This window comes from Vespa crabro, chromosome 1 (assembly GCF_910589235.1).
Source record: "Vespa crabro chromosome 1, iyVesCrab1.2, whole genome shotgun sequence".
In the NCBI taxonomy this organism is placed as follows: Eukaryota; Metazoa; Arthropoda; class Insecta; order Hymenoptera; family Vespidae; genus Vespa; species Vespa crabro.
Window position 1 is genome coordinate 17797258 of NC_060955.1, and position 24610 is coordinate 17821867.

At 33.8% G+C, this 24610-nt stretch overlaps 1 protein-coding gene across 14 annotated transcripts in view; it reads left to right on the top strand.

Moving 5' to 3' along the window:
- Positions 1-24610, top strand: part of LOC124427343 — a 240929-nt gene that overhangs the window by 40648 nt on the left and 175671 nt on the right. For 3 of the 14 annotated variants that reach the window (XM_046970208.1, XM_046970243.1, XM_046970267.1), the window contains exon 2: positions 2531-2652. The exons of the other annotated variants lie outside the window; for them this stretch is intronic. The gene's annotated coding sequence lies outside the window, so the exon portion shown is untranslated. The remainder of the gene's footprint in view (positions 1-2530; positions 2653-24610) is intronic. 14 annotated transcript variants of the gene reach the window in all.

Genomic DNA, 24610 nt, shown 5'->3' on the forward strand with positions numbered 1-24610 from the left:
ATTATTTTCTAAAGGGAAGAGAGGAAAAAAATTTTTTTTCAAATGGTCGTTCGTATGCGCGAGCGATATTTTAATAACTCAGCCGATTTTGTTGCAATCCAGAATGAGAACTCCGATCGATGTCGTGGCGAGAGCAAAGCTCATGGCTTCCTGCCGAAGCGTGATTGCGAGTAATGAATATTGATAAGGATCGCTTGTCAGGCGTTTCGCGGGTTAATTATTTATCATCGAATATCCTCTACTGCGATACCATTCGACGCCGGTCTCCATTCCTTCCGATCGGAAATGTTTTGTCCGTTGTTTTCCTTCTTCACGAGGATTCTTTCATCCTCGATCGTGCTTTACGATTGGCACGTTCTCTGTTATTTGCTCGGTAGTATTCTGATACACGCGGACGTTCATTCTCCGTATTCGTGCTCGTAAATTTAGTTACAACTTACGCGACGTTAAATCGAAATAAGGGAAAATCTGATTAAGGTAAATGTAACTTAAAGCTGATTAAAGAAACTGCAATAAAGGAAATGAGAAAGATTCCAAGGTGTCTGTACTTTGATTTAAACGCATCCTTCAATGGCTCGTATAATGTTGATTCACGTAGAGAGGCCGCCTAGGTTACTTAAACATACATGTAGTTAAATATTGATTTATCAAGCGAATCGATACTTGTGAATTTGTGTTTCTCTGCTTTTTTCTTCCTTTTTACCCTTAACCGGGAAAGATCGATGAGATTGGTTATCTCAAAATCTACGAAATCTATATTATCTATATGTTCTTTGTAAAGAAAAAAAATGCATAATTTCTTTGATATTTATAATAATATATGAAATAACCGTGATTTCAAAAATCCTTGGGGGTTAACTTTTAAGGAAGCACTTTTATGTGACTCATGTTTGTACGAAACATTTTGTTCACAATTAAATTTCTTATAAAATTTCAAAATTCCACCGGAATATTTGAGCACACATTCTGTATAACGTTTTTTATTTCTTTGTTTCTTTCTTTTTTTTTTTTTATTCGTGTGAGAAACAAATGATCTACTTGTTCTTTTATCACGAGAGTGATAAAGTCAAAAATCTTCGGGACGGATTAACTCGTCATCTCCGGTTAACAGACTGAACCTAAATTTCATTTAGATATCACTAATAGATATAAATAATGAATTCCATAATTCGATACTATTCTTAGAACAAAACAAATGAATGTTGTCTGTGAATTATTGTGAATAAAATTATTATTGTAAATAAAAATAAATTCGGCGACTTAAAATCGATCGATCCATTTATTCGAATTCCTCATACTCTCTTTCTACTTTTAAAAAATTTTCGTATTTGCCCTGATTGAACGGAGGAAGATATTTTCGTCGATTTATTTCTCAAACGAGTTTCCACTGTAGCTGTAACGGATTGCGACAATCGAAAATTATACAATGATCTATACAATTTTAGAATTGTTTGAGAAATATCGTTATATTTGCACTATGTTTACAGACTCTTTTTTATCGTACTCAATTCTTTTCTGGGGTTCTCGTTTTTCATTCTCCTTCACGGTTCGCTCTCTATCACTATTTTTTGCGTTCTATTCTTTATCACACGCAAACGAGGCCGCACTTCAAAAGTCTTTTCGACCTCCTTCGTTATCCTTTGTAAAAGGAAACCAAGGAAAACACTACAATCGTGGCTGGAATTACATATTAACATAATTATAGTCGTTTCTTCGAAGAAAAGAAAGAAAGAAAGAAAGAAAGAAAAAAGGTTGAGACGAAGTAGATATCAATCTTACAAATAAAGTTTACTACAATTGATAGAAAATATTGATAATATACATATATGTATGTATATTAAATATATTTATATATATATATATATATATATATTATTGATATATATTAATATAATATAGATATATATTTTCCACTTGCGTGAATTTTTCAAAAGGATGATAATGTTATCAGCTTTATATACCACATTTTTTGGGATGAAATTTAGCAAAAAATGATGGGACAAAAAGTAGAGGTTTATCCGGAGATAGGTGGCTAGAGACAGAAAAAGAGGGAAGAAAGAACAGAATGATAAAAGAAAATAGAATCGCAATGAATGGGAAGAGTGCATTTGAAAGGAGTCACGCTATCATATCCCATTTCTTCATTATACATCGTTTTAACGATAAAAAGTAGTAAAATTCGTATTTTCGGTGACATTCGAAGTTTCATGATAGTAATTACACTTGATCGTCCTACAAGGTCTGCCACATTTATTCTCGTAACGATGTTTTAACCCTTCTCCGAATACTATCGTTTCGTGATTCAAAGTAGCATCCCTCGCAATTTTCATCAATTTTAATATGCCCTAATTTCAGAAATTCATTTTATAAACGATTAGGGGTAAATTTAATTAAACGTGCGAATTACCCCGGTAACATTACGAAACCCCGAAGTCGTTTTATTATATTGTTTTACGTATATATCTCATTTGACTCCTGCGTTAACGAGATAACTTCGTAAGCTATTCGTTCTATTTATTTTTCTTCGTAGAAAGGAGAACGAAGCAACGCCTTCGAATCGGTCATCCAGTCAAGGCTTTGGAACGTTCCTAGTGCATTCAAAGTGCGAACTCCGTGAGATTCTAACTTGGATGGCTTGTTCAAGATCTAAAGGTCTCATTTATTAAATTTTTAACGTGTATTCTCCATGAAAAAACATCCTCTTACCTCATCATTTTATACAGAATGCAATGGTGATATCATAAGGATAGAAAGAGAAAAGAAGAGAGATGGTAGATGGAAAAAGAGGAAAGAGGAAGAAGTGAAGAGGAAGGAACAACGCGAAGCGGTTTCTTTTCATTTCTCTTCCCCTTTTATCCTTTATCTCTTTCTTTATCTTTTATGTTTTTTCTCTAACTTTCTTGGTCGCTCTTGCATCTTCCAACGTCGGTGTTCTACGTGTCGCAGTAAAAATGTGAACGAGATGAGAAAGTTCATTGCGCGTAAGCGTCGCCGTGGCAAGTCGACGGAACTCTTTACAATTCTCTCACAAAATCTTGGAATATCTTCTCCGTAGAATGGGCCATTCCTGATGAGAATAACTGTCTCCTCGCCGTCTGGGACGGCCATTCGGTTCGCTAGCTTACTCGAGAAAGTCATTGTTCTAAGGCGAATTCTCATCAATTAATCGTTGCTTTCGGCCCGACTTCACCTCTTTCCCTCATCACAAATCGACCAGCCTCTTCCTTGCCATCTCTCTCCTTCACTATCTCTCTACTCTCTTCCTTTGCCTTTCCCATTGCCGGTTCTTTCGCACGAGTGTCCCATTTATCCAAATTAAATCAAGATGGAATGGAATCCTATTTAACGATGGGGCCAACTGCTCCAATTCTTACTCCCGGAGATTTCGTTGCGTATTTTTCACAGATTTTATTAAAGGACTTATAGTTCATCGCACCCAAGTTGTTTCACTCTTTTTTTTTCTATCTCCGTTTATCGTCATTTTTTCAAGGAAAGTTTCTTTTAAATACTCTCCAATTAATGTAGATCAAAAATATGAGGAAGAAACAAATAAAATAAAAGAAGTTGAGAAATAAAAGAAGATAGATAGATAGAAGGGGGAAAAAGAAAAACCGAACTCTGTTCTGATATCCACGCCATGCGCGTCGAAATGTCAGAACCGCTGTTCGTAGATTTTATTGTTTCGCGAAGAGTTATTGGATCCATCACTCCAATTCTCCCTGCCTCTTTTTTCTTAGTTTTATTCGAACTCTTCTTTCACTAGGTATAATACCGAAGGTTGGTACGGAAACGAATCTACGTAGAATTATTCGACGATCATTCTTGCTTCAAATCGTGGCTTTTTCTCTCTATTTTTCTCTCTCTCTTTCTCTCTTCCTTTTTTTTCATTTTGTTCTGCGAATATATTCGATAAGGCAATCAAGACCATTTCATTGACCGAAATGATCACTTTGAAGAGTAATTAAAAGTGAGTGGTTAATAAAGGATATGGAAATCAGTTTGACGAGAGTAGTAATAAGTATGAAATGGGAAGAGAAAAAGGAAAAGGAATTATCTAACCGTATCGTCGAATTTCATGAATGTCATCGAAACTTTCCACTTCAAACCATTACGGGTTCTGGATACCTTATAAAATTTTTCAACGAACGGAATGACTAGCGTTTAAAATAGAAATACGTGAATCTTTATATCGAGATGAATCGACGAAGCATTAGAATCTAATACCATTTTAATACATTCAGATGCATTAGTAATAATAGCGTTATAAGGAAGTATCTTCTTATATTTTTTCTAATACCATTATTTTTAAATTAAAAATCTCATTAATTTTGAAACAAAATATTGAACAAATAAAAGATTATTAATGTTAGTAATGTAAACATACTATATGCTTTGTATAATTATTTTTTAATTAGATTCGTTTATTACATTAGTTCGAAATATTGAGAAGTACAATTCAAATGGAAATAGAGACGAAGTGAGAGAGGGAGAGAGAGAGAGAGAGAGAGAGAGAGAGAGAGAGAGAGAGAAAAAGAGATAATAAAAGAAAGAGAAGCATAGAAGCGGACACCTTTTGAAAATTTCAACGAACCATTGAGAATACCACGAGCCAGATGGCTGCACCATCACCGTATTCGCTCAAAAATTATAATTGCTAATCCAGGTCGTGATAGTTCTTTGCCAGCATGGATTCAATTTGAACGTATAACGAAAATAACGAATTTGTAGTTCTCTTATTGCAGTTCCTTTGAAACTTTCGTAATGTCTCTTCGTAACTCTTACTACACACTCGTTACATTGTAGTAGCCTCTCGCAGCTACTATCTTTTTATTCTTTTACTTTTCGTCCTAATCTCGACATTTCTTTCTTTAATTCATTCTCATTTATCTGCTACTTCCCTCTCTCTCTCTCTCACTCTCTCTCTCTCTCTCTCTCTTTTTCTTTCCCTGTCTCATTACGTTTCATAAGACGCTCGTTCGATTTCTCTGCTACTCCATGAAATCGAGAGAACTAACGAAACCGCAAAGTGAAGAACACCGGTTTATTCTTTTTCTTTTTCTGTGCTCTTCTTTAGGTTTTCACGGAAGGTCCTTATCCGAGCGTTAAGTATTCATGGCGAACGAAAGGAAAAAATAAAAAGAAAAGAAAAAAAAGAAAAAGGGGAGAAGAAGAAAAGGAGAAGAAAAAGAAGAAGAGAGAAAAAAGAATAGGTCTCGAAAAACGAGATGCTCTCCATTCGCTCGGGCATTCTAGTATTCTATCGGAAAAGTGAGAACAGGGTCTCTCTCTTCTCATCTTCGCCAACTTCGCCATTCTCCTTCGAGATATCCGCCAGTCGATCTTCTTTTCGTATATTTCCCTATATCCCGAGTAATATCTTTTTTCGAATATTTTGATCCGTGAATCGAGCGTCCCACTTTATCATCGAGCTTTCCTACATTTTATGGCCTATTTATTCCTTTGTCTACTAAATTCTGCGTATAGGCAGACAAATAGATACGCATAAGTAAATATATATGTATTTATATATATATATATATATATATATATATATATATATATCATATCGTTTAAAGAGAGAAAGAGAATTTATGAAAAGCATAATAAAATACTTTTGAATAAATAACAATGATGTTTTGTGAGTGTTTTTTTTCCAGAATAAGAGAAAAATAAGACGATGTATAATGATCAAGTTAAAATTGATAATATGATAATGATAGAATTTTTACATTCGTAAAAGCGTTTATCTGTTTTAAGCAAAAAATTGATATCATACATATGACCATATTTTTATATATATATTTTTTTTTATTGATTCAATTATTCAATTTATAAAAATAAATACAGTATATAAAGCAATTACAATCAAAAATCACAATATCTTAGTAAACTAGTAATCATTTGTGTTGAAATTTGATTAGAAATGAGATAAATTTGTACAGGAAACGAATTTATCTCTGTGAAATTTCGACCAATGCATTCGGTTAGGATTTTGCTGAGAGAGAAGTGGTAAGGTTATACTGCGATGACACGAGGATAATAATCTGGTAATACTGAACGAATAATTTAGAGGACATCGATATACTCTTGGATCGTGGTAGCTTGTATTCGATTCAGTCTGCTTGCTTTGGCTTCTGTGTTCAACGAGAGATAGAGACAGATAATTAGATGGATGGATGCATAGATAGAGAAATAGAGATAGGAAGAGAGAGGGAGGGAGAGAGAGAGAGAGAAAGAGAGAGGGAGGATGAGATGATTTTGCTTCGTGCAGCGGTAGTCGAATATGAACACGTGGCTACGAAGCCATGGGCTTAATAGAATAATTAAGCGTTGATTTTCCAACAGTAAACTGAGTCCGCAGACTAAATTATGAGACTAAATATCATTAGAATGTATATTTCTTCCCTTAACTGACTCACTTTCTATCTCTTTTCATATTCCATTTAAGATTGAAAACAAAAGAAATATCTGTACAAATATTGTCGATGAAAAAGTGAATTAGTGTAAGTACGTGTCAAAATGTATGAAGTCTTCTGATACCGTTTTATTTCTATTTAAAGTTTTGATATCAGAGTTAATTAAATTACGAACGATTCATCTCCGAAGTATGAATACTGATAACTGACGAAGATAACCTCCATTTTAACAATGTCAGTCGTTGTTTTTATCATAGCACATAACAAGAGATAAAACTCTGTTATGGGGCAAACAAAGAAACGTTTAGGAACTTCTCGTATTTACGTATAAAAAGATCTTTGTAAGACGAATTTAAATGAATTAAATTCATTCATTCGTAAAATATAGAACGCGTGAATCACTATCTTCAGAATATGGTAGAAACGAATAGAAATACGACCGATCCACGTGATTTCCCGGAAGCATACTAAGAATGAGAAAAAGTGACGGCCTTGCTCGTATATGCTCGACCTTGCTCAGAATGTCCATAAGAAAGAAGGTTGATGTTTTCGTGTCGCTTTCTGAGAATCGATCAATGAACGGTTGTAAAACTTCTTTTGCGAAGAAAAATAAAAAGTAGGCGGACTCCATGTTTTAGTGCCTTGAAAGTTAATCATTGATTGAATTACTATATTTCTTTCTTTTTATTACGTTTGTAAATAAAAAAACAGATTAACTTTTTTTCTATTCTATACACCATATTTAAATATATTGTAGGAAACGATGAGTATTCGACATAAAAGATTTAATTCACGAAATCTCAATTGAAAGATCTCCACGTTGTGGCTCCATAATACTCACTGGTAATATCTAATCGTGCTCGACGCGCGGAAATAATATATGGTCTCGTTCATCGACCACGAAAAGGGTCATAAGAGGGCGATCGATGCACTAACCCACTGAGGTCACCATGACCGATCAAAAGTTAGTTTGTAGAGTAGTATATACATTGATGTGCGTTTCCGTATGTCTGCTTTTTAAGTATTTTTTATTTTTTTATTTTCTTTATTCGTGATTACAGATATTCTTTTACAGTAGTTATAAAATATTAAAAACCGATTATATTTTACTCTTGACGAATTTAATATTTTAGATAATAATTGATATATATATATATATATATATCAATATATATATATCAATATATTAATATATCAATATATATATATAAGTCAATTATATAATATAATTAATATATATATGTATGTATCAATCAGTATTATATATACATGTGTACATTGTAAAACTTTTTTCACGAAGAAAAATGAAAAGTTGGCGAACCCCATGTTTTAATTTTATATATATATATATATAGAGTTCAAAATCATTCTTGTATAAATCTTTAAATTTGCAATATTTCGATTTGTGTGAGTTTACTATCATCGTTATATTCTAACATTGGCCGATATTCATATTAGTTTATATTTTATTTAGACTGATTCAATCTGGTAGAATGTGTCATAAAATATAACATCGGTTTGATGGTTATTCACTGGATATAATTAATGACGATGTTAACGAAGTTTTCTATAGAAACAGTATGCATGTTATACTTAACGTTGTCACATCATATTATATTGTCAATGTTAATTTAATATAGGTAATTCGTATTTTGCTTTCCTTGTTTGAACATCAGATCAATAATAATTAGATATTCCAATAATGGATAGAATAGTTACTATACATTTTTTATCACCAACATGAACATTCTTTTCATTTAAATCTGTGTTATTTTATAATTGTTAAATTTGAAAATCAGTTCGGTTGTTATGCTTTTATATAATTTTTATAATATATTTTATATCTACAATATATAGATTTCAACAATAAAAAGCGTCTGAAATTCAATATGACTATTGAATTATTATAGAATATTTAGTGAATTAGTATAGAATATTGTAGTATTGATCATTTAAATATTTGAAAATTAATTATTACATAGGTTTTTATATATATATATATATATATAAGTATATATTCATAGTATGATAGATTAACATTATCAACACGGTAACTTTCTATTGAAAGTCGATTCCACCAAACTTATACGGGCTATGTTATGCTGTGTATTAATTACCTCCACAATATTACTCTATTATGAAACAATTTGTCTCGATATTGATATATTATACTGATAGCAAATACTAACGTGGTAGTGAGTAATTAGTATTATATATCTATGTATATAAATATATATATATATATATATATATAAACTAACTTTCAATGCATATCATCTACCAATTCGTATGAACACATTTGTGTTTCAATAACCTATCGATACGTTGCTAAAATTAATATAACATTCTTTCGCACGACGGCAGAATGTTCGCATACGACATTGCCGTAATATCGAATGCCAATATTTTATCGATATCAGTGTGATATTGAAGCAATATTTGTACAATATTAGTTTGTCATATAGAAGGACAAACAATTCTCGTCACCTTAACTACTTCTTTTTTTATTTATTTGATTATTTTATTTCATATGTATTCCACAATTTCACGAAAATAAAATATAAAAATGAAATCAAACAAAGATCTATAAGTTCTATTAAAAGTCGAGTCTTTAAATAACTCGATTGAATCTCGATAAATTTACGAGACTTTGCCACGGAGTTTTCTTCAAATATTTCTAATTTTTCTAATTTCGAAGCGTTAGTCTCTCCTCTTGAGATTTCGAAACCGTAATCCAGCTTTATCGTGGCAAGTTCGAAGGACAAAGACCGAGAAACAGTAAATACGACGGATTTGAACCCAATAGGTAGTCAATGGCGTGAAAAGTTTAGCAGTTGGAACCTATGGTCGATGGGCACTCGATGTACGATGGGGCTCGCGGCGATTCAAAAGTCGCTTTTAACGTTGAAAGCATCTCTAAAGAACTTTCCCCTTACTCCCCCTATTCCTTTCGTACCTTCTCCCACAGAGTTTTCACGAGCTTCTTCGTTCTCTTTCTCTCTTTCTCTCTTTCTCTCTCTTTCTATCTATCTATCTATCTATCTATCTATCTATCTATCTATCTATCTTTTTCCATTTCTCTCTCTTTCTCTTTTTCTCTATTTCTCTCTCTTTCTCTTTCTCTCTATTTCTCTCTCTCTTTCTCTCTCTCTCTCTCTCTTTCTTTCTTTGCCACCCTCAGGAAGTGACTGAGAGTATCCGGCGTCAAAGTATCCGGACAGCTCTTGCGAGTTAAACCATTGAAAAATCTTGGATTCTACGTTTCTTTGTTCTCATCATACGAATCCTTTGCTAATACAACCCTTATCCAAGGATGCGGGATACTAAACGTTTGCTAATTTTTAGATCAAAGGATAAAATTAAAATTAAATGAACTTAACTCATTGACAGGATTCAAACCGTTCTCTCTTCCCTTTCACGTTATTTTCAGTTCATGAATAATAATTTACTGTGAAGGATTCTTTACTTATTTAGGAAAACTTAACTCTCGAAACGATTTTGTATTTTTGATACGTCATTGGTATTATCGATTACGATGACCGAGCACTGCGGACTAGTTTCTAGCCGCGAGCAGGGTGATGGTTATTGGGACTGTATGCATAATTTAACGTTGAACGCACGAAAGGTTTTGAATATTAATGATAACATGTGAAGAGATAGTGATAGAGATGAGGTGAAGGTAGAGGATGGCAAAGAGGAAGAGGGAGAGAAAGAGAGAAAGGGAAAGAGAGAAGAAGAGAGAGAGAAGATTAGAGATAATACCGTTAAAATATAGTAATAACTCGTAATTTGGTCAACGTCGATGGCAACTATGTTATGTCATATATTTAATTGCTTTGGCGAGTTTATCCTTTCCTTTCAAGTTCTTCCTTTGCCTACATATATATAAATATATATATACATATACATAATATATATACAAATTTATATATGTTTATCAATTACACTGATCGAACGTCAAATTCCTAATAATTAAACGTGTCAAATCAATTATTGCTGATCAATGATAGTAATGAAAGATAAAAGATGTGTTAACAAGATTATATCGTACGATTAGATTGGTAGGATTTCATTTGATGGAAACGGGAACATAGATGGAACACATATGAAACTATGTAAAAGAGTATTAATTCTGCTAATAAATTGAAAAAAAAAAACTACGTTATTATAAATCCAAATTTAAAACGTATCTCACTGATATAGGATACGACGAATCGAATGTACAATATAAAATGATTGATAAATGTCCATATCGAAATTGATTAATTTATATATTTATAAAATTCAATCATTGTTTAATAATTGATTTTAAAATATTGAGCAAATGGATATAATTAAAACGATATTAACGGGTAGTCCTGTGGATTACAGAGTATATTTATAAAAATTATAATCCACTAATGTTGCGAAGAATTAGAGGAACGAGCCGATAATATTAACAATTATTTATTCGATCGTCATTCGTTTATTTATTATTTCGAAAAGTGAGTAGTATTTTATTTAACACCATTTAATATTGCAAGTTTTTAAATATTGTAAACTTTAACAACATCACTTATGATATATATGTGATATATATATATATATATCAGATTTTCTTTTTGCACATAATTTTTAACAATCAACTGAAGTAACATTTGCTGTATTAAGAAAAACGGCACATAATTTACTTTCGTAAACTTTCACCCTTTTCTTTTCCTTATTTCACCTTTTGTCGGATTTCCTTTGGAAACAATCAAAAGCAGAAGATCGATGCCCTTTGCTGAGATCTTTAACTCCTTTTAGGCGCTTCCTCTTTTCTGTTCTTACTCTTTCTCCCTCTCCTCCCTTCTTAATTTCAATCTCTTCCTCCTTTCTCTCTTCTTTCTCTTTCTCTCATTTTCTCTCTCTCTCTTTCTCTCATTTTCTCTCTCTCTCTCTCTCATTCTCTCTCTCTCTCTCTCTCTCTTATCTCTCTCTCATCTCTCTCTCTCTCTCTCTTTCTTTCTTTCTCCCTTTCTTCCTTTTTTTCTTTTTTCTTCTTTCATTCTTCCTTAAGCACGCACCTATTCAACCTTCGCAAATTCTCTCAACGAATCTTTCTTTGCTTTGTCCGCTTAGATGACATACTTCAACCGTACTTGTCTAAAACGAGTTTAGATTCTATACTCTAAGTACGAGTTTGAATTCTACATTTTTCTTCTTTCTAAACCGATCTTCCATTTCATTCGATTGATTCGTATCATAGAAGAATAATGAAAAACGTATTGATTAAATATTAAATAATAATTCAAGAAATAAAAAGATAATAATAATTGTAAATCAATTATTTTTTTGACGTATTGATTGAAAAGTTAAATTTTTTGTGATAAATTTAAATCTCAATCTTTTCTACCATAATTCAGTTTAATTACTACGGGCATAGTTTAATAGACTTTCAAGCGGAAATAATTTACGTTTTCATAAGGCTTTGAACAGAAAGCTTTAAAAATCAATTGCGTTCAGTATTATTAAGCCATTTGCTTTCAAATGCTAGATAATTGTACCTGTTATTTAAATTTTTCTTATTTTCACTTGAATCTGGTATTCCATTATTCGTCCTCGTCGTTATCTTTATAGCGAACTAAAAAGCGATATTGAAATAACACTTTTTGTTTGATATCAATCCTAAAGTTTAATCGAAGTATTCGCGTCAATCGATAGAAAGAATCTTTATAAATAAAATTCAGAAGAATCTCCGTTAAAGCAGAGACCCGATCCTCTTATTCGATTTTTATCGTTTGTTCATCGATCATATAGATTTAACGGGATTAATACACTTTCGGAGATATTTTAATTCTCTCGACGAGACGCCATTTAGCATTCCGTCGGCATCGGTATATTATCTTTTTTTTTTTTCTTTCTCTCGGAAAGATTTACTGAGCCGATGAAAGCGTCATTATTATCAGACGTTATCGCGTACGTTAATAAAAAAATCTTCGATGAGCGAGACCACGGAAGAGCGGAACTCGTTGAAGACTGGAAAGCATTATCACAAGTGAAGAGGCAGTTTTGCGATAATTAATTATTCCTTCTTCTATTCTCTTTCTCCCTCGTTTATCTTATTCTCTTTTTATTTTTTCAAGTCCGAAAGCACGTGCATGCGAACTGGAAAACCCGGTGGATTCACGGATGTCCAACGTTATATTTCCAATATTATCTGAGGCCATAATTTTTCCTGAAGCTCTCTCAACCGTGCCGCACGTAATATCACTCGAAGTTAATTTTGTTCCTTAAATTATGATCTTCCGAGCTCATATCCGTTCATGTGATAACTTTACGTGCTACTATAAAAAGGAATCATCTATATTTAAACGACTATATGAAACATGTTGCAAATAAGCAATTTTACGTTTGCCGATACATGTATTATGGTTATCCGAAAAAGGATTAACAAAAGGAACAAAATAGATGGATGAGGAATTAGAAAGGTCTAACTTTGTAATTTGTTATTACGAGTTCTCGGCGATCCTAGAATTGAAAGCTTTCATATCCAGATAAGTTAGATCTTCTTTATATATATATGTATATATAGCTATCTACATTTGAAAAGTATATATATATATATATATATATATATATATATATATATATATGTACAAACGAAGAAACTCCAATAAACTAGACGGTAGGTAGAAGAAGACGAAGGGTAGACGAAGATACGAAGATACGATAGTTCTCTACCAATGCATTTCCGAGCTAATCCAGCCTGAAAATAAGTTTGCTCGAAAAACAGCCTTTTTGCGTTGCGTAGCTCGATGTAAGACATTTAGAATCTCCTGTTCTTCTTCTTCCTCATTTTACTCTCTCTCTCTCTCTCTCTCTCTCTCTCTCTCTCTCTCTCTCTCTCTCACTCACTCACTCACTCACTCACTCACTTTCTCTCTCTGCTATCCTTATTTTACTCTACTTTTTTTTTTGTACTTCTTATCTTTCTTTTCTTCGCTCACATCGCATATATTCTTTCCGGAAGAGATTTTCTTGGCGTCGTTCTCGCAAGAAAAAACGTCGAACTATCGTCGAGAGTTGCAGCAGCAAGCCGAGTTAAGAACGTCGGCTAAAAATAGTATGGACCGCGTGGGTGGATTCTTCTCGAGAGTCTAAATTGGGATATTCCGTGTCGCCATTTTCCTCTCATTTCTCTTTCTCCCTTCTCTCTCTCTCTCTCTCTCTCTCTCATTTTCTTTCTCTCTCTTTTTCTTTGTCTCTCTTGCTTTGTCTCTCTCTCTTTCTCTCTCCCTCTTTTCCAAGTTACGTTGAGAGGTCTTATTCTTCGCACGAGACGAGACGACGAGACGACATTTCGGCCGGACGTTTACACAAGCGGTATGTGACGTTGCTCGTACGCGTGACGAATGATCTGTCAAGTAGTGGTCCGTCCAACCGTGCTACGGTTGAGAGAAAAATATTTCGATCCTCGACACCGGTTACATTCTTTGAGACTGTGCCAAATATGCAACCGTCCTTGTGGTTCTCATGAATGAACGCTTTTACCAAAAGCAGCTGGTTCCGCTATCTTCTCGTTCAACGATCTCTCAAAAATCCCTCGTGAATTCTTCTTTCTTTTAAAGAATCGATTAGATTACGAAGCTCAAAGCAAATACTATCCAATAAAATACAATTGTAACTGTATTGCTATCGATTTAAATTAATCAAATAATTAATATAACGAACAAAAGTAATGATATATTTCGAATGAAAAATAGTATTTGAGAAGACTAGGATGATTTAAGTGTTCTTTCTTGATGAATCGAAATATACAAAATATTGTACATCCGAAATCTTTGTAAAATTTTGTCGGTCATGTCGTTTTCATCGCGCTCTGATAGCCACGTTCTTTCGTTCATTCGTTCGTTCATTTCCCCTTCTCCTTGAGACGAAAAGGAGAACGGGTCTTATTGAAACCGTAGCTCGCGTTATACTGCAACGGTTTATCGATGTTTCTGGATCGGACGGTTGCTGTTCGGAGTCGTAGCTACGAACGTTGGATATCTACGTCGAGGCGTATCGCGAATACTCGCCACTGGCCATTCGACAGGACGCGATATTCCTCGCACGTATGTACTTTTAAGAGATACGATATTGTTAGTCGAATTCGTTCCTCCCCCGTTCCTTTCTCTTTTTCTTTTTCTCTTCAAAAAATATACGCCGAGGTAGATGCACACGTACGAACACACATGTACGTGACTATATAACTACCTTATCTCTCTGTTTCTTTCTCTCCCTCTTTCTCTCCCTCTTCCTCTCTCTCTCTCTCTTTCCCTTTCATTTATTCTCTCTCTCCCTCTCTCTCTTTCTTTCACTAACGTTCAAGCGAGTTTTCTTTCCGGTTTCTATCCTTTCTACAGTTAGAGCAAATTGCACGGAGATCGTCTTGGACCTGACAGGATGTGGACGAAGATTATTATCGGAAACACTCCTCTCTTCTTCTCTTCCTGGTTTGTTCGAGAAGACCTACTTTTCCAAGAACGAAGTGTCGTATTTTAGATATTAACGAAGAGAGGTGTGAATTCTATAGAATTTTTAATGTCAATAAATGTGAATGGAATTTATTTTTATCGCGGATATTAAATTTTAGAAAAAAATTAACTGAAACTGAAAAACAGGCAATAAGATATTTTCGTGAAAATCGAAATTAGTAGAGATTCGTTTCATTCGATGAGAAAGATAAATGAGTAAGATATAACTTAAATTGCAAGTAACATAATGTGTCTTTAACGGAGTCATTTTACACTATATAAAAGTGTAATGGCCTTGGGATACTTTTGTGTGCAAGCATGAAAAAGTTTTTTGATATGGGACACTCGCGAATTATTGCGGTTTACCTTCGGCAGTTGGTTTGCGGTACATACCCGGAATGTAAAAGTTTTTCCAACGAGTATGTACGCAGGACGCCATGTTTTTTGCTTTTCGAGGCTTTCAAAATGTCTTTTCTACTCTCTCTCTCTTTCTCTCTCAACCTTTCTCCATCCTTCTCTTTGTCGAACGAACGACTGCTTGAATTCCTTTGCCTTTTACTAACGTCCCTCTCAGCCTTTTCTCATCGTCTTTTTCTCTTTCTATTTCTTTACTGAGAAGTTAAAAAATGTACGAAGACGAGCAGTCGCAACATTCTACGACCCATTCGATACTTAATTCCGGTTCGTAGATCAAAGCTCTTTGCCTTACGAATGAAACTCTTTACGCTACTACGTGTGGAAAAAGATGAAACTGAAGTTTTACGCGCGGAGCTTCGAAGACACCTTCAAACTCACTTTATTCAACCTTTTTTTCGTTCTTCTCATCTTCACTACCGACCATCTTATCTCTCTCTCTCTCTCCCCCTCCTCTCTCACTATTTCTCTCTCTCTCTCTCTCTCACTCACTCTTCTTCTTCTTATTCTATGTCTCTTACCCTCCTTTACAGGGTCGCTCTTTTACTCCGCGAATAATTTAAGCGAAAAGATAAGTTTTATGAGAAAGCATCGTCAAGTCGAACCCCATCGTCGCGAAGTATAGGTCGCTTCGAGAATGCTCACGCGTAGCTTTTTACGATGACATTTATCGTGAATAGGGCATATACATATATATACACACACATACACACACATACACGCATACATATATATGTACACACAATATTACATACAAAGGAAGATCGAAACGAAAGACGTATCTCTACTTTGCATTTTTCTTTATTACTTTATTTGTGTTATCTATTTTTCATTTTTTTTCTCTTGCTTCTTTTTTTTCTCCATTTCATTTTATTCGAAGTGTTCCACGGGGTTTTTGAACTCTTCGAATATATACGTCAAAGAAGATCGATGAATCATGGTCATCAAGATATTTCGACTGTTCAACGTCTCGATATTTTGTTTGCATTGACATTATTTCTGTCAGTCAATAAAATTCTAGAAATTGAAGAGTTCGATATATATACCTACACCTAGAATAGTGCATTCGGAATGTGGTCACTAATGAGGAACCGAGTTTGGTCGATTTCGCAGTGCTGCAGTGAGCAAACTTTTAGCACATTTGGTAAACATGAGGAAAGGGGAAACTGTTGCCGAGTAAATTTATGGATAATGGAGGAGAGTGAATATCGAGTATCTAGATACTTTTCCGCATTTTTATTATTTCATATATATATACATATATATATATATATATTTATATATATATATATATATATATATATATGGAGAGAGAGAGAGAGAGAGAAAGAGAGAGAGAGAAAGAGAGAGAGAGAGAGAGAGGGAAAGAGAGAGATGGGTATAACGGAGAAAAAAATAATATTTAGGACGCGGATGTTTATTCTTCGCGTCGTTTAATTCATCGGGGTAATTAATCGTCAGAATTTGTTTGTATGTATGCAGTTAGGTAAATATGTATCTATGCATGTATGTATGCGAGGAACGATCTCGCAATTATTATTTCTCGGCATTTGTGAAATTACAAGCCTGTTTCGTAGAGATGCAATGTATCATGAAAATAAATCAACAATTCTTGCTTCCTTTCCTTTTTCTTTTTTTCTTTTTATACGTAGCTCGTTTATAATTTACACCTTGATTGTAAATTTAAAATGTGTCCCGATTGTACTTCCTATTTCCTTTGCCATTGGTTGTAAATTTTGACAGGGAATACTCTAAGGAAACGCATGAAAGTCAAACGTTTCCGTCCTATCGGATTGCGATCGAATGAAAAAGACGATGTCTTCTAGTGTTTCTCAGAGAAGAAGAATTTTTAACGATTTAAAGACGTCCGTTGAAACGAAATTTCGCCCTATATTTACAAAGGATACTTCTTTTTCTTTTTTTAAATCGATCCTGCCCAAAGAGAATCTGAATATCTGTCTGTGTATGTGCGTGTGTAACTCGTATTCGTGTGAAAGAAAGAGAGATAATAAAAGAAGGTATAGAACCAGGATAGAAAATACAGATCCAAGTACTTTTACTTTTTAATCTTGGATCGATAGAATATCCGAACAAAGTACATGGCGTTCCGGAGGCAAAATACATTTCGGAACTTCCTTTTAAGCACAACCATTTCATGCAATCGGCATTGGGAAAAGTGTACGATTGCTGTATTTTGATAAAAATGAAAAATTGTTTAAAAGTTCTGCACGTATAATAATAATTTATAAATGAGCATAAATCTAATCAACGGTTAACGATAAATCTAACAAAATTTTATCCATTCTTTCAACAGTGTGTAGTGATAATCATTGCGATGATTATAGTAAAGAGTTTGGGAAAAAAGAGAGACGAAGAAGAGGATCTGTAGTTGAAAAAGAAATATGGGATCTGATCTTCTCAGCTGTTGATAAAGTAAAGCTTTTTCTCTGATAAATCTAGAAGACCCAACCCTCTGACCTGGGTCAAACGGTCGGGTTTTCTTAAAATGCGAAGGGGTAGAGATGTTTGTTGCCGTATTTTTCTCCGTCTTTTTCTTTGACAATCTTAAAATACGAGGAGAAAAGACGACGCGAGCGAAGAAATAGTGGACTGGTAAAGGTGGAACTTCAAAGCATGCTCGCCTTTCTAGGATGCCGGTTGCCGGTCATTAAAATTGTGTCGTGGTCTGTTTCGCGACAACATTTCCACGTTCTTACCATCGCATAAATTTTTCCTTCTTTCTTTCTTTCTTCCTCTTTTTCTTTCCTTTTTTTTTTCGTTTTTATCAAAACAAAGATGGATCGGTACGTGAAAGAAGTAACTCGTATAATTTATATTAACATTATATAATTATTAATATTAAATAATAAGCGTGTATATTTATTCATGTTTTATTATTTATTAACGTTTACGTATTAAGATATCAAACGAAAAGATTTAACGTTTAATACATTTATTTTATAATCCTTGATTCATGACGAATGATACTTTTATATTTCATTTATTCTATTTATTGTTAAAGAAATCATCCTCGATCGTATTTTCTTATAATAATCAATAATTCTGTGCGCTCTTCCGTCGAACGTTTATCTAAACTTCCTTTACCGAACGGAATTCGTTCTTCGGCTGTAACTTGAGAAACGATCTCCGTTCGTTAATGAGACAACTGTGAAATTCCGGTGAGTCTCGGGATTCTTCCGTATTCGCTCATCGGTACGGTTGGGTCATCTTTGGCTGTGTGATCTTCGTTCTAATTAATTCTCCCCCAGAGCCACAGACTACTAAAGTAGACCCATACGTATATTCTGTGAGTCGACGTTCAAAGGATAAAGGAAGGAGAGACAGAGAGAGAGAGAGAGAGAGAAGGAAGAAACAGAAGATTCAACTTCCCATTTTCATCCATTGCGAACAACGACGTGAAATCGTAAAAATTATCTTTTGTTTCGCAAGAAAGACGATTGGCAGAGAGGTTTCTAGTTACACAGCATCTTCGATCTATCCGAGCGCGAGAATCTCAGGGCGTTAGCACCCGAATCAAGTTGTTTGGGCATGATTACCTTTGGATCGCCGCCAAGCTGGATTAACCTGATGGGCTTTTGAAATGCTCATCTCCTCTCGCCTCCTCATCTCCTTCATCTTTCTCTCTCCCCCCCCTCTTTCACTCTCTCTATTTCTCTCTCTATCTTTATCTCTATCTATCCTCTTAGTAGACAGGAACTCCTGCTTCTCGAGATACCCAAATACACTTTGAAGCTTGCATAGGTCTGAACGATAAATTCGTCATAAGGTTTAAAAGCGACGTTATCAACTTATGATGCATTCGCCGTATGAAAAAATAAGTTACGAAAGAATATTTTTCCAGCTGTTAAAGTTGAAATGAAATAATTCTTGGAAATATATTTAGAAAGAATTTATTGTTTTATTGATACTACTTTGTCAAGTAAATAAGAACTTCAATATTGTCTTAACTATTTTCATTTATCTTTTGAATTGTTTAACTTGTATCGAGAGAATTTTTTTCGCCGCATTATTAGATCATTTTTAACCTTGTTGTACCTAAAGACAGTTCAATCATTTTCATCGATCTTCTTACAGCGTCTCCTATACCTTTGACTTTGAATGAGGCCGTTTGGTATTCGAAACGACGGCTTCGGCAGTTGGAAGCGTCTGGCTTTCGTCTTTGCCTATCTCGACGAAGCATAGAGAGTAGAGAGAGAGAAAGAGAGAAAGAGTGAGGGGGGAAAGAGAGGGAAAGAGCGAGTTACGTCGTCTTTTGAGCTTGAAAGCAAACGACGAAAATCTCGTGGCACACAAGAGCAGCATAAGCTCGTTGACCGGAAATAAATTATCGGATTAAGTGCTGTCGCGCGAGCAGCCCTCTTTACCCACGTTTTACTTTTACCATAGACCATTTCTTTCTATTCTTTTCCGTTCAACATTAAAAGAAAAGTGTCATGATTCTTTCGATATGTTCTTATTATTCTATCATATCTAATATTATCTTATCGAAAATAGTTGAAAGAATTTTCCGATGGAATTCTATAATTTATGTGTTTGAAAGGATAAAAAAATTAATTTAAAAGTACTGTATTCGTTAGTGAAAGAGACAAATGGGACAAAAAGTATTCTATTTATGAAAAATAAATCTATTGAGAAAAGGTGAGAGAGAGAGAGAGAGAGAGAGAGAGAGAGAGAGAACATCTCTTGTTTTTTTGGGTAAGGGAAGAAAAGGTAGGTTGAAAATTCTCGTTGAAACTCAATCTTCAGGTTTTCCAATACCGACGGACTCATCTATAAACTCGCTCGTTTCCTTCGCGAGAATTTTCTGCACATGTCCTCTCTGACAGCACCAGATTTCATCCCGACTATCCTGCTTCCTCTTACGGATTATACGACGATCCTTTTCTCTCTTCTCTACCTATCATCCGTTCTATCCTTGCGGAGACGAAAATAAGAGAGTGAACATTTATTTGATAATATTCCTATTATTCTATTTATAAATCGAATTCCTTTTTTAAAAATTCTACGTATATGGAATTCTATTAAATTGCGGAATTAAAAGGTATAGGAACGTTAGTTGAAAGTGGGAAAATGAATCTATCAAAATAAATGACAATATAATGAATAAAACGAAAAATAATTTCAATATTTTTTTTCTGATCAATTGTAAGCCTTGAGGATCGACCATTCATTGTTCTTTTTATGATAAGGAATTATGCCATGACGCGTCCGTAGTGTATGTGAGTGAACGTATGCATGCGTGGCTGGTAACAAGAAGACAAAGACGGACCCGGTATAGTTTTTCTATTGTCAAATGACTTTCTGCCGAATGTTTCCGAAATATACGTCGGAATGAGGACAATGGAAAACGCAATCGGAAGAAAGAAAAGACGCGAGTATCGAGAATGAAGTATAGTTGATTATAATGAAGTAGAAGTTGATTGTAAGAAACGAAGGAATAGATATATTGGAAACTTATAGACTTGATATTACGATTGAAGATCCTCAAGTCTAAGATTAAGTTAGTTTAGTTTAGACAATGTAATTGTTTTTTTTTTTATCAATGTCATTAAAAATTCATATCATATATTTTATATAAAAAACAATACAATTTGATATAATTATACTCTCTTTAATAATAGACTCTGTAAAATGATATGCGTTGAACAGCTTAACGAAAAGGCGTGAGGAGAAATGAGAGAAATATGTATATGGGAATGAAAGAGTAGAAGTTGAGTAGGCTATATATAAACTCATGCGGATTATTTCCCTCATAGTTTCTCATTTTATCTTGTATAGCCGATGCATTCGTACTGGAACTCTATTTACTATTTACGTCTCACGACGTCGTTCACAATACATACCTATTTATTATTTAAGCGTACTCACTACGACACATACATTAGCGATAATTTATTGTATATAAAGTATCCTTCTTATAAAAATATTATCTATAAAATACCCTTTCCGTACTGAGTTAGTTTATAGCAAATTTCATTCATTTTACTCGATAAACAATTTGGACAAACAATTTATTTCGATAAACAATTTGGAAAAGTTTTAACGAGAATCCTTGAAAAATTGTCGATCTTCGTCCTTTTTGCCATCCATTTTACTTGAGAATCCTTTTGAATTTCGAATCAAAGATACGTTTCTTGCCAAACGAAAAGTTTCAATAAGATTCGACGGGTGCTTTTCGGTTAAACTGGTGCACCATAGCAAGCTTTCGCGAATACGCCGCATCGAGTCAGTGCGCACCTCTCACAAGAATAGAAATGTAGTCTGCATGTTAGTAGGTGAACTCTCGAGGCATATCAGATTTTAGACTTCCTTTTCCGTGTCGATGATCGCTTTCCCACGAAAGATTCTTCGGTGATTTAACTAGCTGCGAAATTCAAGCTCAGTGCTCTGAATCTTTTTATTTCCTTTCTTCGGATTCTTAGTAATATTACTTCTTTTTTCTTTCCCCTTCTTCATAGAATTATCATTCGTTAATGACGATAACTCGAGAAAATTTTATTTTCTATTCTTGTACAAAGAATCCAATTCAGATTACTTATTTGTTATTATTTCTTACTTATTCAATATTATTCATAAATAACTCGGAGATTTTTTACTTAGTTTTATATATGAGCCGTTGATTTTGAAAGTGGGGCAAGAGCATTGTTTTTTATTTTCTTTTTTTTTTTTTTTTTTTTTTTATAAATAAAAACACAAATTTTATGTTAATTTGCAATTAACTTTAACTAGTTTTTTTCACAGAATGGATTTGCCCCACTTTCAAAACTAACGGCTTATATATACATATATATATATATATTTTTTTCTTTTTATAATCGTGATCGTCCTTAAATTGAAAGATTTTCTATCTTTATCGAACCAAGGCAGCGAAATTCAAATACGAACTTTTATCGTTCGAGCTAACATCGATCAATACTAGTCAAGTACTCGTCAGAGTTTTTCCTCCCTATGAAATGCACTCGATCTCTTCTGTCTGATGTCTTGTTGATTTTCAAGGATTTGCAGAAGAGGAAGGCGAAGATTGAGAAGCCTGAACTTACCATGCGTATCTACGCTTTCGAAAGAGCGAGGAACTTCGTTTAAGTATACATATATACACTGGCGATGCTTTAAATTTGACATTTTTCAGTACATACGTTTGAGAAATTTATAAAAAAAAATGTTCCTCTCCATATGTCTCTCCCTCTCTCTCTCTCTCTCTCTCTCTCTCTCTCTCTCTCTCTCTCTCTCACTCTCTCTTTCTCTTTTATATTCATGAAACTTAGTTAGCTTTCATCGCGAACGACAACTTCATAGCGTAATAGAGAGAAAAATATCACGTTTTGTTTATCGACACTGTATTTACGAAGAGGAATATAATGGAATTTTTTTTTTTATTTTTATCTCTCTTTTTTTCTAGTATCTTCATGAATTCAATCGTAATTGCTTCCAATCATGGGAAATTCGGTAAATGTATATATGCAAAGAATTGAAAAAACAATAAATATTAAAAATACATAGTCATTATATTCGATGACAATTTTCGATCGAATACTTTCGTGGTTATTCATTTTATTTAAATTTTGTAAAAAATTTTTAACGCAGGATCGATAAAGTTGAAAATGTATAAATATTGATTTTTATGTAGAGACGTATTTTTTGATAAAATTTGATTTCGTTGACAAGAATATTTTCGCCTTCTTTTTTTATTTTTATTTTTTTTTTTGTTGCGCACGAGATCCAAAATACGAGTAGGTACACTTTCCAACATTTGGTCTGTCAAGCGAAATTGGATTTTTCCTCTTCATGATACTTCCTCTCTGGTATTTTAAATCATTTGCCAATGTTTTGGTTTTATTATTGAAAATCATGGCCTTGGTAAAAGAGGGATTAAACATTGTGAAATCGAAGAGATGTCACAAAAGTTATCCTGTATGATGAAGACCTTTTTGGAATATTAAAGGAACTATTAAATTTTACTCAACAGACAGAAGCCAAATGTAACTTTATGAATTTTACGACGAATTGAAATAGTATAGTTTCTCTCTTCATTTCGAAATCTCACATTTTGTGTAGACATTTTCGCAAAAGTTTTGATTTCGTGTAAACACAATAGAGCAAGTTAATTAATGAGAGAATTAGACGGTTTGTTTGCCTCCTCTCTTTTTCCTATTCTACTTTACCCTTTTCTAGTTCGGCTCGTCAGCTTAAATTCATACGTCTATCAAGTTTTACCGTTTTTGTTTTCACTCGAGCATTATCTCTTTTACTCATCGATCCTTGAATCATAATTTTCAGGATGTTCTTTCGTACCGCTAGCAGAGTTTTTCTACTCTTCTCTTATATTTTTAGATTTTTTAATAACTCACTTTTTTTTTATTTCTCTCAGAAACGCTTGTACAGAATGTAATCTCATTCGTCAAAGTTTGCGAATTAGCCCGGAACGCAGCATACGTGAGAGATTGCTTACATTCAAAGCTTTCGACCAAGTTTTTGTATGTCTTGTATGTAGGTACGCGATATAACTTCTCACCCGTTAGTCGCTTCTTAACTTCATTAATACGTTCCTTTTGTTCGGTTGTTTAGTTTAACGAACAATTCGACATTCTACAACTCCGTTTTAATGCCGTTAGATTAGACGCCTCCGTTTTCCGTACAAATGCTCTCGTTAATACGTTGCTTTTGTTAAAAGGATTTTTCGAACAAAAGGTGCGTTATTAATGAAACAAGAGCGATTTAAACGGTCGATTAATAAAATTACGTGAAACGAAAACAAATTTCGTAATTATTATAAATATATACGATAACATAATGTTATGTTATCGTATTATTAAAAATTTTCTCAAAATCGCTAACGTGATTTGTAATTTTCATGGATAACGAACGTGAGTCGTTTCATATACAATACGAGTTGTATTCCATAGTATTATAACATTCGTCAGAGGTTCATGGATCCTTTATAATACTATTGAGACTCTGACAATCAACGTGTCACGCTCGTGAAACGTTCCGTGAACGCTGAAGATGTCTAACATGAATGCTATACGCGTGACGTGCTATACTCTCGTATTCGATTGCTTGAGAGTATATCGACTACACACATATGTATGCATTAGTAAAGCACGTGAGCACGTGCGCATATATACAAACGTAGTCGCATAGAAACATCTACCTATTTATATGAATCGCGTGCGACGAGTAAATGCTTACGTAGGAACTACTATATAATTATGTACTCGTCATCGACTAAACGATTTCGATTTTCTTTGATCAGCTTGACTTATACAATATCTTTTTAATATG